Genomic DNA, 20,226 nt, shown 5'->3' with positions numbered 1-20,226 from the left:
TAAATGATGAATCCATTGTTAATGTTATATGTGCATACGTAATAAAGTGTGGAATATAAATTCTCTTTTTGCCCTCTTTATTTACAGGCCAACCCGCACGTCGGTTTCGGCACACCTCAACCGACTTAGTATATTCTAATAATGTTTATAGATATAAGTTGCAGTATACGGCCTTCTTCCCTGACCACAAATGAGAAGGCGGAGCCTGGAGTTGTGGGAGGGGTTGCAGCCGGCCTATTTAAATCCACTACTTCCCTTCATACCTTGCTGACAACGCTTGGTCACTTCCGGTTGCCCCACCCACCTCTCCACAAAGGAAAGCTATTATATGGTTAGCCCTCTTTATTTACAGGCCACACCTCAACCGACTTAGTATATTCTAATAATGTTTATAGATATAAGTTGCAGTATACGGCCTTCTTCCCTGACCACAAATAGACATATATTATACCTATATAATATATGTCTATATATCAAATATATATAATGTCATGCTAAGTGTATTTTTATATTAATATGTACATATATTAATATAAAAATACACTTATAATTAAATTACACACGTATATATAATATATATAATAACTATATATATTGTATATATATATTATTATAAAATACGAATAATAAGTAATTTAAATTAAATTAAAAAAATTACAAATAATAACAAAATTTTTTTAAAAAAATTATATCTATACGAAATTTTATTCTAACTGTATTTTGATATTAATATATATATATTTATATCAAAATACACTTAGAATGAAATTGTATATATATATCTATGTATATATAAATAAATAAAAAGAATGCGAACTATTCATATGTCCATATTCAAAATTACATAAATAATTATATAAATATACACGTAGACTTCAAATATATAAATATGCATATATATTTAAATTCTACGTGTGTATTTATGTAATATTTTTACATAATTAAGTTATTTTATTGATTGCAATTTAAGGGACCTGCCTGCCAACCCAGGCCGAAAGTCCAGAGAATTTAATTTGCTATCACTGTATTTTACCCTGTAACGTTCTACGACACCCTAAAACCTGTACATGGGGGGTACTGTTTTACTCGGGAGACTTCGCTGAACACAAATATTAGTGATTCAAAACAGTAAAACATATCACAGCGATGATATTGTCAGTGAAAGTTACTTTTTTTGCATTTTTCACACACAAACAGCACTTTTACTGATGATATAATTGTTGTGATACATTTTACAGTTTTGAAACCCTAATATTTCTGTTCAGCAAAGTCTCCTGAGAAGAACAGGACCCCCCATGTACAGGTTTTATAGCGTTTTTGAAAGTTACAGGGTCAAATATATGGGTCAAATATTTTTACATTGAAAACGGCCAGGTTGGTTACGTTGCCTTTGAGAGCGTATGGTAGCCCAGGAATGAGAATTACCCCCATGATGGCATACTATTTGCAAAAGAAGACAACCCAAGGTATTGCAAATGGGGTATGTCCGGTTACATAGTTACATAGTTAGATAGCTGAAAAGAGACTTGCGTCCATCAAGTTCAGCCTTCCTTACACCTGTTTTTTGCTGTTGATCCAAAAGGCAAAAAAAAAAACCCCAGTTTGAAGCACAATTTTGCAACAAGCTAGGACAAAAAATTCCTTCTTGACCCCAGAATGGCAGTCAGATTTATCCTTGAATCAAGCAGTTATTACCCTACATTGAAAGATTATATCCTTGAATATTCTGTCTTTGCAAGTATGCATCTAGTAGCTGTTTGAACATCTGTATGGACTCTGATAAAACCACTTCTTCAGGCAGAGAATTCCACATCCTGATTGTTCTTACAGTAAAAAAAACCTTTCCTTTGCCTTAGACGAAATCTTCTTTCTTCCAGTCTAAACGCATGGCCTCGTGTCCTATGTAAAGTCTGGTTTGTGAATAGATTTCCACACAATGGTTTGTATTGGCCCCGAATATATTTGTATAATGTTATCATATCCCCTCTCAGGCGACGTTTTTCTAAACTAAATAGGTTTAAATTTGTTAACCTTTCTTCATAGCTGATATGTTCCATTCCTTTTATTAATTTTGTAGCCCGCCTCTGCACTTTTTCATGTGCCATGATATCCTTCTTTAGAACAGGTGCCCAAAATTGCACAGCATATTCAATATGTGGTCTTACCAGTGATTTATAGAGAGGCAAAATGATATTCTCGTCCCGAGAATGAATGCCCTTTTTCATGCATGACAATACCTTACTGGCCTTGGCCACTGCTGATTGACATTGCACATTGTTGCATAGTTTGTTGTCTATAACAATTCCCAAGTCCTTTTCGTGTGTTGTTATCCCTAATTCACTTCCATTAAGGGTATACGTTGCTTGTGTATTCTTTACGCCGAAGTGCATAACTTTGCATTTTTCAACATTAAATTTCATCTGCCATTTGAGTGCCCAGTCCTCCAGTCTATCTAAATCCTTCTGCAGCAAAGTAATATCTTGCTCACATTGTATTATTTTACAAAGTTTTGTGTCATCTGCAAACACTGAAACATGACTTTCAATGCTGTCTTCAAGATCATTTATAAAAATGTTAAATAGAAGGGGTCCCAGAACAGACCCCTGAGGGACACCACTTGCCACCTCTGTCCAGCTTGAAAATTTACCATTAACGATAACTCTTTGTATTCTGTTTTTAAGCCAATGTTCTACCCAAGAACAAGCATTTTCATCGAGACCGATTTCCTTGAGTTTGAACACTAATCTTTTACCAGTCTTTTTTAGTAACCACTTAGTCACAAACACTGGCCAAAATTAGCGTTCAATTTAGTTTTTTACTTTTTTCACACACAAACAAATATGAACGCTAACTTTGGCCAGTGTTTGCGACTAAGTGGCTACTAAAAAAGTCTGGACATATCCCATATTGAATACCCTGGGTTGTCTACTTTTAAAAAAATATGTACATGTGGGGTGTTATTTAGTGATTTATGACAGATAATAGTGTTACAATGTCACTATTGATACATTTTAAAAATGTATGTTTTGAAACCACAATATCCTACTTGTACTTATAGCCCTATAACATGCAAAAAAAATAGCAAAAAGCATGTAAACACTGGGTATTTTTAAACTCAGGACAAAATTTTGAATCTATTTAGCAGTTTTTTTCATTCGCTTTTGTAGATGAGTAAAAGATTTTTCACATAAAAGTCAAAAAACGTGTATTTTTTTCAATTTTTCATCATATTTTTTGATTTTTTTAAAATTAAATTAAATGAGATTATATAAATAATGGTATGTAAAGAAAGCCCCTTTTGTCCTGAAAAAAACAATATATAATTTGTATGGGAGCAGTAAATGAGAGAGCAGAAAATTACAGCTAAACACAAACACCACAAAAGTGTAAAAAGATGCCTGGTCGCAAATGTACAACATCGCAAAAACAGTCCGGTCCTTAAGGGGTTAATGTAACTGTGCAACAACATTGCAATTAAATGTGCTATATAAATGATAACAGTTACTCCGCCCACTCCAGTTGTAGACTACTGGTGGTGGCAAGAACACTACACACAATTGCCCCAGAAATTGTAGCTTTTCTATACTCCCTATAGTTTTCACAATATGACCATTTGTTTGCAATTCACGCCGTCCATTGACATTCATTGAAACTCCACTCTGCAAAGCTCACATTTGAAGGGCAATTTCTAAACTGTGACTGTGCCTTCATTGTTAATATCTCAGAGACATACTATACATCCAAATGTAGGTCTGGGTCTTGTGATTCTCACAATATAAAGCTCTTCACTGTAGGATTTATAGTTTTTAAAATACGACCGTTTGAAGATGGCAACCGCAAAAATACTCTGACCTGTGCAAGGCTGCAGCAGCAAGTGATGTCATAGACAAGGCCTTTTGCACCTGCTTATGTTTTTATAACTGTATGTTTTAATGTAACTGTGAAGCACTTTGGGCAATAACATTGCAATTAAATGTGCTATATAAATGATAACAGTTACTCCGCCCACTCCAGTTGTAGACTACTGGTGGAGGCAAGAACACTTCACACAATTTCACTAGAAATTGTAGCTTTTCTAGTTATTCTTATTCTTATTATAGCCAAATTTGCCACCCTAACTCCTCCCACAGTTTTTACACTACATAGACAAAAATATATACCAAAACGTGCAGATTGTTCCCGATCGGATTGCTATTACTTTGTGGAACGTTTTGGCGAATGGTTTTCGGAATATCGTCGTTCTTGTGGCGAAATTTGTCCCATAGGAATGAATGGCAAAGCTAGAGTTGGAGCTGGCAAAAGCTGAAAAATCAGGACATGATTTCGAAACTGCCACCACTCCCTCATTTTCAGGCCCACCTACACAAATCTTATATCAAAACGTTCAGCTATCCCTGCTGCCACTAGAAATGTCCACGGCTAAGCCATAGTCCTGATAGTTTTCACTATATGACCATTTGTTTGCAACTCACGCCTTCCATTGACATTCATTGAAACTACACTCTGCAAAGCTCACATTTGAAGGGCAATTTCTAAACTGCGACTGTGCCTTCATTGTTAATATCTAAGAGACATACTATACATCAAAATGTAGGTCTGGGTCTTGTGATTCTCACAATATAAAGCTCTTCACTGTAGGATTTATAGTTTTTAAAATATGACCGTTTGAAGATGGCAACCGCCAAAATACTCTGACCTGTGCCAGGATGCAGCAGCAAGTGATGTCATAGACAAAGCCTTTTTCACACCTGCTAATGTTTTTATAAATGTATGTTTTAATGTAACTGTGAAGCACTTTGGGCAACAACGTTGCAATTAAATGTGCTATATAAATGATAACAGTTACTCCGCCCACTCCAGTTGTAGACTACTGGTGGAGGTAAGAACACTTCACACAATTTCCCCAGAAATTGTAGCTTTTCTAGTTATTTTTATTCTTATTATAGCCGAATTTGCCACCCTAACTCCTCCCACAGTTTTTACACTACATAGACAAATATATACCAAAACGTGCAGATTGTTCCCGATCGGATTGCTATTACTTTGTGGAACGTTTTGGCGAATGGATTTCGGAATATCGTCGTTCTTGAGGCAAAATTTGTCGCATAGGAATGAATAGCAAAGCTAGAGTGGGAGCTGGCAAAAGCTGAAAAATCAGGACATGATTTCTAAACTGCCACCACTCCCTCATTTTCAGGCCCACCTACTCAAATCTTATATCAAAAATGTTCAGCTATCCCTGCTGCCACTAGAAATGTCCACGGCTAAGCCATAGTCCTGATAGTTTTCACAATATGACCATTTGTTTGCAACTCACGCCTTCCATTGACATTCATTGAAACTCCACTCTGCAAAGCTCACATTTGAAGGGCAATTTCTAAACTGCGACTGTGCCTTCATTGTTAATATCTCAGAGACATACTATACATCAAAATGTAGGTCTGGGTCTTGTTATTCTCACAATATAAAGCTCTTCACTGTAGGAATTATAGTTTTTAAAATACGACCGTTTGAAGATGGCAACTGCCAAAATACTCTGACTTGTGCCAGGCTGCAGCAGCAAGTGATGTCATAGAGAAAGCCTTTTCTACACCTGCTAATGTTTTTATAAATGTATGGTTTAATGTAACTGTGCAACAACATTGCAATTAAATGTGCTATATAAATGACAACAGTTACTCCGCTTACTCCAGTTGTAGACTACTGGTGGATGCAAGAACACTTCACACAATTTCCCCAGAAATTGTAGCTTTTCTAGTTCTAATTATTCTTATTATAGCCAAATTTGCCAACCTAACTCCTCCCACAGTTTTTACACTACATAGACAAAAATATACCAAAACGTGCAGATTGTTCCCGATCGGATTGCTATTACTTTGTGGAACGTTTCGGCGAATGGTTCTCGGAATATCGTCGTTCTTGTGGCGAAATTTGTCCCATAGGAATGAATGGCAAAGCTAGAGTGGGACCTGGCAAAAGCTGAAAAATTAGGACATGATTTCTAAACTGCCACCACTCCCTCATTTTCAGGCCCACCTACACAAATCTTATATCAAAACGTTCAGCTATCCCTGCTACCACTAAAAATGTCCACGGCTAAGCCATAGTCCTGATAGTTTTCGCAATATGACCATTTGTTTGCAACTCACGCCGTCCATTGACATTCATTGAAACTACACTTTGCAAAGCTCACATTTGAAGGGCAATTTCTAAACTGCGACTGTGCCTTCATTGTTAATATCTCAGAGACATACTATACATCAACATGTAGGTCTGGGTCTTGTGATTCTCACAATATAAAGCTCTTCACTGTAGGATGTATAGTTTTTAAAATACGACCGTTTGAAGATGGCAACCGCCAAAATACTCTGACCTGTGCCAGGATGCAGCAGCAAGTGATGTCATAGACAAAGCCTTTTTCACACCTGCTAATGTTTTTATAAATGTATGTTTTAATGTAACTGTGAAGCACTTTGGGCAACAACGTTGCAATTAAATGTGCTATATAAATGATAACAGTTACTCCGCCCACTCCAGTTGTAGACTACTGGTGGAGGTAAGAACACTTCACACAATTTCCCCAGAAATTGTAGGTTTTCTAGTTATTTTTATTCTTATTATAGCCAAATTTGCCACCCTAACTCCTCCCACAGTTTTTACACTACATAGACAAATATATACCAAAACGTGCAGATTGTTCCCGATCGGATTGCTATTACTTTGTGGAACGTTTTGGCGAATGGTTTTCGGAATATCGTCGTTCTTGTGGCGAAATTTGTCGCATAGGAATGAATGGCAAAGCTAGAGTGGGAGCTGGCAAAAGCTGAAAAATCAGGACATGATTTCTAAACTGCCACCACTCCCTCATTTTCAGGCCCACCTACACAAATCTTATATCAAAACGTTCAGCTATCCGCAGTGTCACTAAAAATGTCCACGGCTAAGCCATAGTCCTTATAGTTTTCACAATGTGACCATTTGTTTGCAACTCACGCCTTCCATTGACATTCATTGAAAATCAACTCTGCAAAGCTCACATTTGAACTGCAATTTCTAAACTGCGACTGTGCCTTCATTGTTAATATCTCAGAGACATACTATATATCAAAATGTAGGTCTGGGTCTTGTGATTCTCACAATATAAAGCTCTTCACTGTAGGAATTATAGTTTTTAAAATACGACCGTTTGAAGATGGCAACCGCCAAAATACTCTGACCAGTGCAAGGCTGCAGCAGCAAGTGATGTCATAGACAGGGCCTTTTGCACCTGCTAATGTTTTTATAACTGTATGTTTTACTGTAACTGTGAAGCACTTTGGGCAACAACGTTGCAATTAAATGTGCTAAATAAATAAATAATAACAGTTACTCCGCCCACTCCATTTGTAGACTACTGGTGGAGGCAAGAACACTTCACACAATTTCCCCAGAAATTGTAGCTTTTCTAGTTATTATTATTAAGTGTTCTTGCATAGCAAGACCACTTAATGTTATCTCACATATATATTATTAAGTGTTCTTGCATAGCAAGACCACTTACTGTTATCTCACATATATATTATTATTATTATAGCCAAATTTGCCACCCTAACTCCTCCCACAGTTTTTACACTACATAGACAAAAATATACCAAAACGTGCAGATTGTTCCTGATCGGATTGCTATTACTTTGTGGAAGGTTTCGCCGAATGGTTCTCGGAATATCGTCGTTCTTGTGGCGAAATTTGTCCCATAGGAATGAATGGCAAAGCTAGAGTGGGAGCTGGCAAAAGCTGAAAAATCAGGACATGATTTCTAAACTGCCACCACGCCCTCATTTTCAGGCCCACCTACACAAATCTTATATCAAAACGTTCAGCTATCCCTGCTGCCACTAAAAATGTCCACAGCCAAGCCATAGTCCTGATCGTTTTCACAATATGACCATTTGTTTGCAACTCATGCAGTCCATTGACATTCATTGAAACTCCACTCTGCAAAGCTCACATTTGAAGGGCAATTTCTAAACTGCGACTGTGCCTTCATTGTTAATAACTCAGAGACATACTATACATCAAAATGTAGGTCTGGGTCTTGTGATTCTCACAATATAAAGCTCTTCACTGTAGGAATTATAGTTTTTAAAATACGACCGTTTGAAGATGGCAACCGCCAAAATACTCTGACCTGTGCCAGGATGCAGCAGCAAGTGATGTCATAGACAAAGCCTTTTTCACACCTGCTAATGTTTTTATAAATGTATGTTTTAATGTAACTGTGAAGCACTTTGGGTCACAACGTTGCAATTAAATGTGCTATATAAATGATAACAGTTACTCCGCCCACTCCAGTTGTAGACTACTGGTGGAGGTAAGAACACTTCACACAATTTCCCCAGAAATTGTAGCTTTTCTAGTTATTTTTATTCTTATTATAGCCGAATTTGCCACCCTAACTCCTCCCACAGTTTTTACACTACACAGACAAATATATACCAAAACGTGCAGATTGTTCCCGATCGGATTGCTATTACTTTGTGGAACGTTTTGGCGAATGGATTTCGGAATATCGTCGTTCTTGAGGCAAAATTTGTCGCATAGGAATGAATGGCAAAGCTAGAGTGGGAGCTGGCAAAAGCTGAAAAATCAGGACATGATTTCTAAACTGCCACGACTCCCTCATTTTCAGGCCCACCTACTCAAATCTTATATCAAAAATGTTCAGCTATCCCTGCTGCCACTAGAAATGTCCACGGCTAAGCCATAGTCCTGATAGTTTTCACAATATGACCATTTGTTTGCAACTCACGCCGTCCATTGACATTCATTGAAACTCCACTCTGCAAAGCTCACATTTGAAGGGCAATTTCTAAACTGCGACTGTGCCTTCATTGTTAATATCTCAGAGACATACTATACATCAAAATGTAGGTATGGGTCTTGTGATTCTCACAATATAAAGCTCTTCGCTGTAGGATGTATAGTTTTAAAAATATGACCGTTTGAAGATGGCAAACGCAAAAATACTCTGACCTGTGCCAGGCTGCAGCAGCAAGTGATGTCATAGACAAAGCCTTTTACACCTGCTAATGTTTTTATAACTGTATGTTTTAATGTAACTGTGAAGCACTTTGGGCAACAACATTGCAATTAAATGTGCTATATAAATAAATAATAACAGTTACTCCGCCCACTCCAGTTGTAGACTACTGGTGGAGGCAAGAACACTTCACAATTTCCCCAGAAATTGTAGCTTTTCTAGTTATTATTATTATTATTATAGCCAAATTTGCCACCCTAACTCCTCCCACAGTTTTTACACTATATAGACAAAAATTTACCAAAACGTACAGATTGTTCCCGATCGGATTGCTATTACTTTGTGGAACGTTTCGCCAAATGGTTCACGGAATATCATCGTTCTTGTGGCGAAATTTGTCCCATAGGAATGAATGGCAAAGCTAGAGTGGGAGCTGGCAAAAGCTGAAAAATCAGGACATGATTTCTAAACTGCCACCACGCCCTCATTTTCAGGCCCACCTACACAAATCTTATATCAAAACGTTCAGCTATCCCTGCTGCCACTAAAAATGTCCACAGCCAAGCCATAGTCCTGATCGTTTTCACAATATGACCATTTGTTTGCAACTCATGCAGTCCATTGACATTTATTGAAACTCCACTCTGCAAAGCTCACATTTGAAGGGCAATTTCTAAACTGCGACTGTGCCTTCATTGTTAATATCTCAGAGACATACTATACATCAAAATGTAGGTCTGGGTCTTGTTATTCTCACAATATAAAGCTCTTCACTGTAGGAATTATAATTTTTAAAATACGACCGTTTGAAGATGGCAACCGCCAAAATACTCTGACTTGTGCCAGGCTGCAGCAGCAAGTGATGTCATAGAGAAAGCCTTTTCTACACCTGCTAATGTTTTTATAAATGTATGGTTTAATGTAACTGTGCAACAACATTGCAATTAAATGTGCTATATAAATGACAACAGTTACTCCGCCGACTCCAGTTGTAGACTACTGGTGGATGCAAGAACACTTCACACAATTTCCCCAGAAATTGTAGCTTTTCTAGTTCTTATTATTCTTATTATAGCCAAATTTGCCAACCTAACTCCTCCCACAGTTTTTACACTACATAGACAAAAATATACCAAAACGTGCAGATTGTTCCCGATCGGATTGCTATTACTTTGTGGAACGTTTCGGCAAATGGTTCTCGGAATATCGTCGTTCTTGTGGCGAAATTTGTCCCATAGGAATGAATGGCAAAGCTAGAGTGGGAGCTGGCAAAAGCTGAAAAATCAGGACATGATTTCTAAACTGCCACCACTCCCTCATTTTCAAGTCCACCTACACACATCTTATATCAAAACGTTCAGCTATCCCTGCTGCCACTAAAAATGTCCACGGCTAAGCCATAGTCCCGATAGTTTTCGCAATATGACCATTTGTTTGCAACTCACACAGTCCATTGACATTCATTGAAACTCCACTCTGCAAAGCACACATTTGAAGGGCAATTTCTAAACTGCGACTGTGCCTTCATTGTTAATATCTTAGAGACATACTATACATCAAAATGTAGGTCTGGGTCTTGTGATTCTCACAATATAAAGCTCTTCACTGCAGGATTTATAGTTTTTAAAATACGACCGTTTGAAGATGGCAACCGCCAAAATACTATGACCTGTGTCAGGATGCAGCAGCAAGTGATGTCATAGACAAAGCCTTTTTCACACCTGCTAATGTTTTTATAAATGTATGTTTTAATGTAACTGTGAAGCACTTTGGGCAACAACGTTGCAATTAAATGTGCTATATAAATGATAACAGTTACTCCGCCCACTCCAGTTGTAGACTACTGGTGGAGGTAAGAACACTTCACACAATTTCCCCAGAAATTGTAGCTTTTCTAGTTATTTTTATTCTTATTATAGCCGAATTTGCCACCCTAACTCCTCCCACAGTTTTTACACTACATAGACAAATATATACCAAAACGTGCAGATTGTTCCCGATCGGATTGCTATTACTTTGTGGAACGTTTTGGCGAATGGATTTCGGAATATCGTCGTTCTTGAGGCAAAATTTGTCGCATAGGAATGAATGGCAAAGCTAGAGTGGGAGCTGGCAAAAGCTGAAAAATCAGGACATGATTTCTAAACTGCCACCACTCCCTCATTTTCAGGCCCACCTACTCAAATCTTATATCAAAAATGTTCAGCTATCCCTGCTGCCACTAGAAATGTCCACGGCTAAGCCATAGTCCTGATAGTTTTCACAATATGACCATTTGTTTGCAACTCACGCCGTCCATTGACATTCATTGAAACTCCACTCTGCAAAGCTCACATTTGAAGGGCAATTTCTAAACTGCGACTGTGCCTTCATTGTTAATATCTCAGAGACATACTATACATCAAAATGTAGGTATGGGTCTTGTGATTCTCACAATATAAAGCTCTTCGCTGTAGGATGTATAGTTTTAAAAATATGACCGTTTGAAGATGGCAAACGCAAAAATACTCTGACCTGTGCCAGGCTGCAGCAGCAAGTGATGTCATAGACAAAGCCTTTTACACCTGCTAATGTTTTTATAACTGTATGTTTTAATGTAACTGTGAAGCACTTTGGGCAACAACATTGCAATTAAATGTGCTATATAAATAAATAATAACAGTTACACCGCCCACTCCAGTTGTAGACTACTGGTGGAGGCAAGAACACTTCACAATTTCCCCAGAAATTGTAGCTTTTCTAGTTATTATTATTATTATTATAGCCAAATTTGCCACCCTAACTCCTCCCACAGTTTTTACACTATATAGACAAAAATTTACCAAAACGTACAGATTGTTCCCGATCGGATTGCAATTACTTTGTGGAACGTTTCGCCAAATGGTTCACGGAATATCATCGTTCTTGTGGCGAAATTTGTCCCATAGGAATGAATGGCAAAGCTAGAGTGGGAGCTGGCAAAAGCTGAAAAATCAGGACATGATTTCTAAACTGCCACCACGCCCTCATTTTCAGGCCCACCTACACAAATCTTATATCAAAACGTTCAGCTATCCCTGCTGCCACTAAAAATGTCCACAGCCAAGCCATAGTCCTGATCGTTTTCACAATATGACCATTTGTTTGCAACTCATGCAGTCCATTGACATTTATTGAAACTCCACTCTGCAAAGCTCACATTTGAAGGGCAATTTCTAAACTGCGACTGTGCCTTCATTGTTAATATCTCAGAGACATACTATACATCAAAATGTAGGTCTGGGTCTTGTTATTCTCACAATATAAAGCTCTTCACTGTAGGAATTATAGTTTTTAAAATACGACCGTTTGAAGATGGCAACTGCCAAAATACTCTGACTTGTGCCAGGCTGCAGCAGCAAGTGATGTCATAGAGAAAGCCTTTTCTACACCTGCTAATGTTTTTATAAATGTATGGTTTAATGTAACTGTGCAACAACATTGCAATTAAATGTGCTATATAAATGACAACAGTTACTCCGCCGACTCCAGTTGTAGACTACTGGTGGATGCAAGAACACTTCACACAATTTCCCCAGAAATTGTAGCTTTTCTAGTTCTTATTATTCTTATTATAGCCAAATTTGCCAACCTAACTCCTCCCACAGTTTTTACACTACATAGACAAAAATATACCAAAACGTGCAGATTGTTCCCGATCGGATTGCTATTACTTTGTGGAACGTTTCGGCAAATGGTTCTCGGAATATCGTCGTTCTTGTGGCGAAATTTGTCCCATAGGAATGAATGGCAAAGCTAGAGTGGGAGCTGGCAAAAGCTGAAAAATCAGGACATGATTTCTAAACTGCCACCACTCCCTCATTTTCAAGTCCACCTACACACATCTTATATCAAAACGTTCAGCTATCCCTGCTGCCACTAAAAATGTCCACGGCTAAGCCATAGTCCCGATAGTTTTCGCAATATGACCATTTGTTTGCAACTCACACAGTCCATTGACATTCATTGAAACTCCACTCTGCAAAGCACACATTTGAAGGGCAATTTCTAAACTGCGACTGTGCCTTCATTGTTAATATCTTAGAGACATACTATACATCAAAATGTAGGTCTGGGTCTTGTGATTCTCACAATATAAAGCTCTTCACTGCAGGATTTATAGTTTTTAAAATACGACCGTTTGAAGATGGCAACCGCCAAAATACTATGACCTGTGCCAGGATGCAGCAGCAAGTGATGTCATAGACAAAGCCTTTTTCACACCTGCTAATGTTTTTATAAATGTATGTTTTAATGTAACTGTGAAGCACTTTGGGCAACAACGTTGCAATTAAATGTGCTATATAAATGATAACAGTTACTCCGCCCACTCCAGTTGTAGACTACTGGTGGAGGTAAGAACACTTCACACAATTTCCCCAGAAATTGTAGCTTTTCTAGTTATTTTTATTCTTATTATAGCCGAATTTGCCACCCTAACTCCTCCCACAGTTTTTACACTACATAGACAAATATATACCAAAACGTGCAGATTGTTCCCGATCGGATTGCTATTACTTTGTGGAACGTTTTGGCGAATGGATTTCGGAATATCGTCGTTCTTGAGGCAAAATTTGTCGCATAGGAATGAATAGCAAAGCTAGAGTGGGAGCTGGCAAAAGCTGAAAAATCAGGACATGATTTCTAAACTGCCACCACTCCCTCATTTTCAGGCCCACCTACTCAAATCTTATATCAAAAATGTTCAGCTATCCCTGCTGCCACTAGAAATGTCCACGGCTAAGCCATAGTCCTGATAGTTTTCACAATATGACCATTTGTTTGCAACTCACGCCGTCCATTGACATTCATTGAAACTCCACTCTGCAAAGCTCACATTTGAAGGGCAATTTCTAAACTGCGACTGTGCCTTCATTGTTAATATCTCAGAGACATACTATACATCAAAATGTAGGTATGGGTCTTGTGATTCTCACAATATAAAGCTCTTCGCTGTAGGATGTATACATACTATACATCAAAATGTAGGTATGGGTCTTGTGATTCTCACAATATAAAGCTCTTCGCTGTAGGATGTATACAAGCCATAGTCCTGATAGTTTTCGCTGTAGGATGTATACAAGCCATAGTCCTGATAGTTTTCACAATATGACCATTTGTTTGCAACTCACGCCGTCCATTGACATTCATTGAAACTCCACTCTGCAAAGCTCACATTTGAAGGGCAATTTCTAAACTGCGACTGTGCCTTCATTGTTAATATCTCAGAGACATACTATACATCAAAATGTAGGTATGGGTCTTGTGATTCTCACAATATAAAGCTCTTCGCTGTAGGATGTATAGTTTTAAAAATATGACCGTTTGAAGATGGCAAACGCAAAAATACTCTGACCTGTGCCAGGCTGCAGCAGCAAGTGATGTCATAGACAAAGCCTTTTACACCTGCTAATGTTTTTATAACTGTATGTTTTAATGTAACTGTGAAGCACTTTGGGCAACAACATTGCAATTAAATGTGCTATATAAATAAATAATAACAGTTACACCGCCCACTCCAGTTGTAGACTACTGGTGGAGGCAAGAACACTTCACAATTTCCCCAGAAATTGTAGCTTTTCTAGTTATTATTATTATTATTATTATAGCCAAATTTGCCACCCTAACTCCTCCCACAGTTTTTACACTATATAGACAAAAATTTACCAAAACGTACAGATTGTTCCCGATCGGATTGCAATTACTTTGTGGAACGTTTCGCCAAATGGTTCACGGAATATCATCGTTCTTGTGGCGAAATTTGTCCCATAGGAATGAATGGCAAAGCTAGAGTGGGAGCTGGCAAAAGCTGAAAAATCAGGACATGATTTCTAAACTGCCACCACGCCCTCATTTTCAGGCCCACCTACACAAATCTTATATCAAAACGTTCAGCTATCCCTGCTGCCACTAAAAATGTCCACAGCCAAGCCATAGTCCTGATCGTTTTCACAATATGACCATTTGTTTGCAACTCATGCAGTCCATTGACATTTATTGAAACTCCACTCTGCAAAGCTCACATTTGAAGGGCAATTTCTAAACTGCGACTGTGCCTTCATTGTTAATATCTCAGAGACATACTATACATCAAAATGTAGGTCTGGGTCTTGTTATTCTCACAATATAAAGCTCTTCACTGTAGGAATTATAGTTTTTAAAATACGACCGTTTGAAGATGGCAACTGCCAAAATACTCTGACTTGTGCCAGGCTGCAGCAGCAAGTGATGTCATAGAGAAAGCCTTTTCTACACCTGCTAATGTTTTTATAAATGTATGGTTTAATGTAACTGTGCAACAACATTGCAATTAAATGTGCTATATAAATGACAACAGTTACTCCGCCGACTCCAGTTGTAGACTACTGGTGGATGCAAGAACACTTCACACAATTTCCCCAGAAATTGTAGCTTTTCTAGTTCTTATTATTCTTATTATAGCCAAATTTGCCAACCTAACTCCTCCCACAGTTTTTACACTACATAGACAAAAATATACCAAAACGTGCAGATTGTTCCCGATCGGATTGCTATTACTTTGTGGAACGTTTCGGCAAATGGTTCTCGGAATATCGTCGTTCTTGTGGCGAAATTTGTCCCATAGGAATGAATGGCAAAGCTAGAGTGGGAGCTGGCAAAAGCTGAAAAATCAGGACATGATTTCTAAACTGCCACCACTCCCTCATTTTCAAGTCCACCTACACACATCTTATATCAAAACGTTCAGCTATCCCTGCTGCCACTAAAAATGTCCACGGCTAAGCCATAGTCCCGATAGTTTTCGCAATATGACCATTTGTTTGCAACTCACACAGTCCATTGACATTCATTGAAACTCCACTCTGCAAAGCACACATTTGAAGGGCAATTTCTAAACTGCGACTGTGCCTTCATTGTTAATATCTTAGAGACATACTATACATCAAAATGTAGGTCTGGGTCTTGTGATTCTCACAATATAAAGCTCTTCACTGCAGGATTTATAGTTTTTAAAATACGACCGTTTGAAGATGGCAACCGCCAAAATACTATGACCTGTGCCAGGATGCAGCAGCAAGTGATGTCATAGACAAAGCCTTTTACACCTGCTAATGTTTTTATAACTGTATGTTTTAATGTAACTGTGAAGCACTTTGGGCAACAACATTGCAATTAAATGTGCTATATAAATAAATAATAACAGTTACACCGCCCACTCCAGTTGTAGACTACTGGTGGAGGCAAGAACACTTCACAATTTCCCCAGAAATTGTAGCTTTTCTAGTTATTATTATTATTATTATTATAGCCAAATTTGCCACCCTAACTCCTCCCACAGTTTTTACACTATATAGACAAAAATTTACCAAAACGTACAGATTGTTCCCGATCGGATTGCAATTACTTTGTGGAACGTTTCGCCAAATGGTTCACGGAATATCATCGTTCTTGTGGCGAAATTTGTCCCATAGGAATGAATGGCAAAGCTAGAGTGGGAGCTGGCAAAAGCTGAAAAATCAGGACATGATTTCTAAACTGCCACCACGCCCTCATTTTCAGGCCCACCTACACAAATCTTATATCAAAACGTTCAGCTATCCCTGCTGCCACTAAAAATGTCCACAGCCAAGCCATAGTCCTGATCGTTTTCACAATATGACCATTTGTTTGCAACTCATGCAGTCCATTGACATTTATTGAAACTCCACTCTGCAAAGCTCACATTTGAAGGGCAATTTCTAAACTGCGACTGTGCCTTCATTGTTAATATCTCAGAGACATACTATACATCAAAATGTAGGTCTGGGTCTTGTTATTCTCACAATATAAAGCTCTTCACTGTAGGAATTATAGTTTTTAAAATACGACCGTTTGAAGATGGCAACTGCCAAAATACTCTGACTTGTGCCAGGCTGCAGCAGCAAGTGATGTCATAGAGAAAGCCTTTTCTACACCTGCTAATGTTTTTATAAATGTATGGTTTAATGTAACTGTGCAACAACATTGCAATTAAATGTGCTATATAAATGACAACAGTTACTCCGCCGACTCCAGTTGTAGACTACTGGTGGATGCAAGAACACTTCACACAATTTCCCCAGAAATTGTAGCTTTTCTAGTTCTTATTATTCTTATTATAGCCAAATTTGCCAACCTAACTCCTCCCACAGTTTTTACACTACATAGACAAAAATATACCAAAACGTGCAGATTGTTCCCGATCGGATTGCTATTACTTTGTGGAACGTTTCGGCAAATGGTTCTCGGAATATCGTCGTTCTTGTGGCGAAATTTGTCCCATAGGAATGAATGGCAAAGCTAGAGTGGGAGCTGGCAAAAGCTGAAAAATCAGGACATGATTTCTAAACTGCCACCACTCCCTCATTTTCAAGTCCACCTACACACATCTTATATCAAAACGTTCAGCTATCCCTGCTGCCACTAAAAATGTCCACGGCTAAGCCATAGTCCCGATAGTTTTCGCAATATGACCATTTGTTTGCAACTCACACAGTCCATTGACATTCATTGAAACTCCACTCTGCAAAGCACACATTTGAAGGGCAATTTCTAAACTGCGACTGTGCCTTCATTGTTAATATCTTAGAGACATACTATACATCAAAATGTAGGTCTGGGTCTTGTGATTCTCACAATATAAAGCTCTTCACTGCAGGATTTATAGTTTTTAAAATACGACCGTTTGAAGATGGCAACCGCCAAAATACTATGACCTGTGCCAGGATGCAGCAGCAAGTGATGTCATAGACAAAGCCTTTTTCACACCTGCTAATGTTTTTATAAATGTATGTTTTAATGTAACTGTGAAGCACTTTGGGCAACAACGTTGCAATTAAATGTGCTATATAAATGATAACAGTTACTCCGCCCACTCCAGTTGTAGACTACTGGTGGAGGTAAGAACACTTCACACAATTTCCCCAGAAATTGTAGCTTTTCTAGTTATTTTTATTCTTATTATAGCCGAATTTGCCACCCTAACTCCTCCCACAGTTTTTACACTACATAGACAAATATATACCAAAACGTGCAGATTGTTCCCGATCGGATTGCTATTACTTTGTGGAACGTTTTGGCGAATGGATTTCGGAATATCGTCGTTCTTGAGGCAAAATTTGTCGCATAGGAATGAATAGCAAAGCTAGAGTGGGAGCTGGCAAAAGCTGAAAAATCAGGACATGATTTCTAAACTGCCACCACTCCCTCATTTTCAGGCCCACCTACTCAAATCTTATATCAAAAATGTTCAGCTATCCCTGCTGCCACTAGAAATGTCCACGGCTAAGCCATAGTCCTGATAGTTTTCACAATATGACCATTTGTTTGCAACTCACGCCGTCCATTGACATTCATTGAAACTCCACTCTGCAAAGCTCACATTTGAAGGGCAATTTCTAAACTGCGACTGTGCCTTCATTGTTAATATCTCAGAGACATACTATACATCAAAATGTAGGTATGGGTCTTGTGATTCTCACAATATAAAGCTCTTCGCTGTAGGATGTATAGTTTTAAAAATATGACCGTTTGAAGATGGCAAACGCAAAAATACTCTGACCTGTGCCAGGCTGCAGCAGCAAGTGATGTCATAGACAAAGCCTTTTACACCTGCTAATGTTTTTATAACTGTATGTTTTAATGTAACTGTGAAGCACTTTGGGCAACAACATTGCAATTAAATGTGCTATATAAATAAATAATAACAGTTACACCGCCCACTCCATTTGTAGACTACTGGTGGAGGCAAGAACACTTCACAATTTCCCCAGAAATTGTAGCTTTTCTAGTTATTATTATTATTATTATTATAGCCAAATTTGCCACCCTAACTCCTCCCACAGTTTTTACACTATATAGACAAAAATTTACCAAAACGTACAGATTGTTCCCGATCGGATTGCAATTACTTTGTGGAACGTTTCGCCAAATGGTTCACGGAATATCATCGTTCTTGTGGCGAAATTTGTCCCATAGGAATGAATGGCAAAGCTAGAGTGGGAGCTGGCAAAAGCTGAAAAATCAGGACATGATTTCTAAACTGCCACCACGCCCTCATTTTCAGGCCCACCTACACAAATCTTATATCAAAACGTTCAGCTATCCCTGCTGCCACTAAAAATGTCCACAGCCAAGCCATAGTCCTGATCGTTTTCACAATATGACCATTTGTTTGCAACTCATGCAGTCCATTGACATTTATTGAAACTCCACTCTGCAAAGCTCACATTTGAAGGGCAATTTCTAAACTGCGACTGTGCCTTCATTGTTAATATCTCAGAGACATACTATACATCAAAATGTAGGTCTGGGTCTTGTTATTCTCACAATATAAAGCTCTTCACTGTAGGAATTATAGTTTTTAAAATACGACCGTTTGAAGATGGCAACTGCCAAAATACTCTGACTTGTGCCAGGCTGCAGCAGCAAGTGATGTCATAGAGAAAGCCTTTTCTACACCTGCTAATGTTTTTATAAATGTATGGTTTAATGTAACTGTGCAACAACATTGCAATTAAATGTGCTATATAAATGACAACAGTTACTCCGCCGACTCCAGTTGTAGACTACTGGTGGATGCAAGAACACTTCACACAATTTCCCCAGAAATTGTAGCTTTTCTAGTTCTTATTATTCTTATTATAGCCAAATTTGCCAACCTAACTCCTCCCACAGTTTTTACACTACATAGACAAAAATATACCAAAACGTGCAGATTGTTCCCGATCGGATTGCTATTACTTTGTGGAACGTTTCGGCAAATGGTTCTCGGAATATCGTCGTTCTTGTGGCGAAATTTGTCCCATAGGAATGAATGGCAAAGCTAGAGTGGGAGCTGGCAAAAGCTGAAAAATCAGGACATGATTTCTAAACTGCCACCACTCCCTCATTTTCAAGTCCACCTACACACATCTTATATCAAAACGTTCAGCTATCCCTGCTGCCACTAAAAATGTCCACGGCTAAGCCATAGTCCCGATAGTTTTCACAATATGACCATTTGTTTGCAACTCACACAGTCCATTGACATTCATTGAAACTCCACTCTGCAAAGCACACATTTGAAGGGCAATTTCTAAACTGCGACTGTGCCTTCATTGTTAATATCTTAGAGACATACTATACATCAAAATGTAGGTCTGGGTCTTGTGATTCTCACAATATAAAGCTCTTCACTGCAGGATTTATAG

Source organism: Pelobates fuscus, chromosome 11, assembly GCF_036172605.1.
Source record: "Pelobates fuscus isolate aPelFus1 chromosome 11, aPelFus1.pri, whole genome shotgun sequence".
In the NCBI taxonomy this organism is placed as follows: Eukaryota; Metazoa; Chordata; class Amphibia; order Anura; family Pelobatidae; genus Pelobates; species Pelobates fuscus.
The sequence above is the reverse complement of the archived record's forward strand: the minus strand, read 5'-3'. Positions refer to the sequence as shown.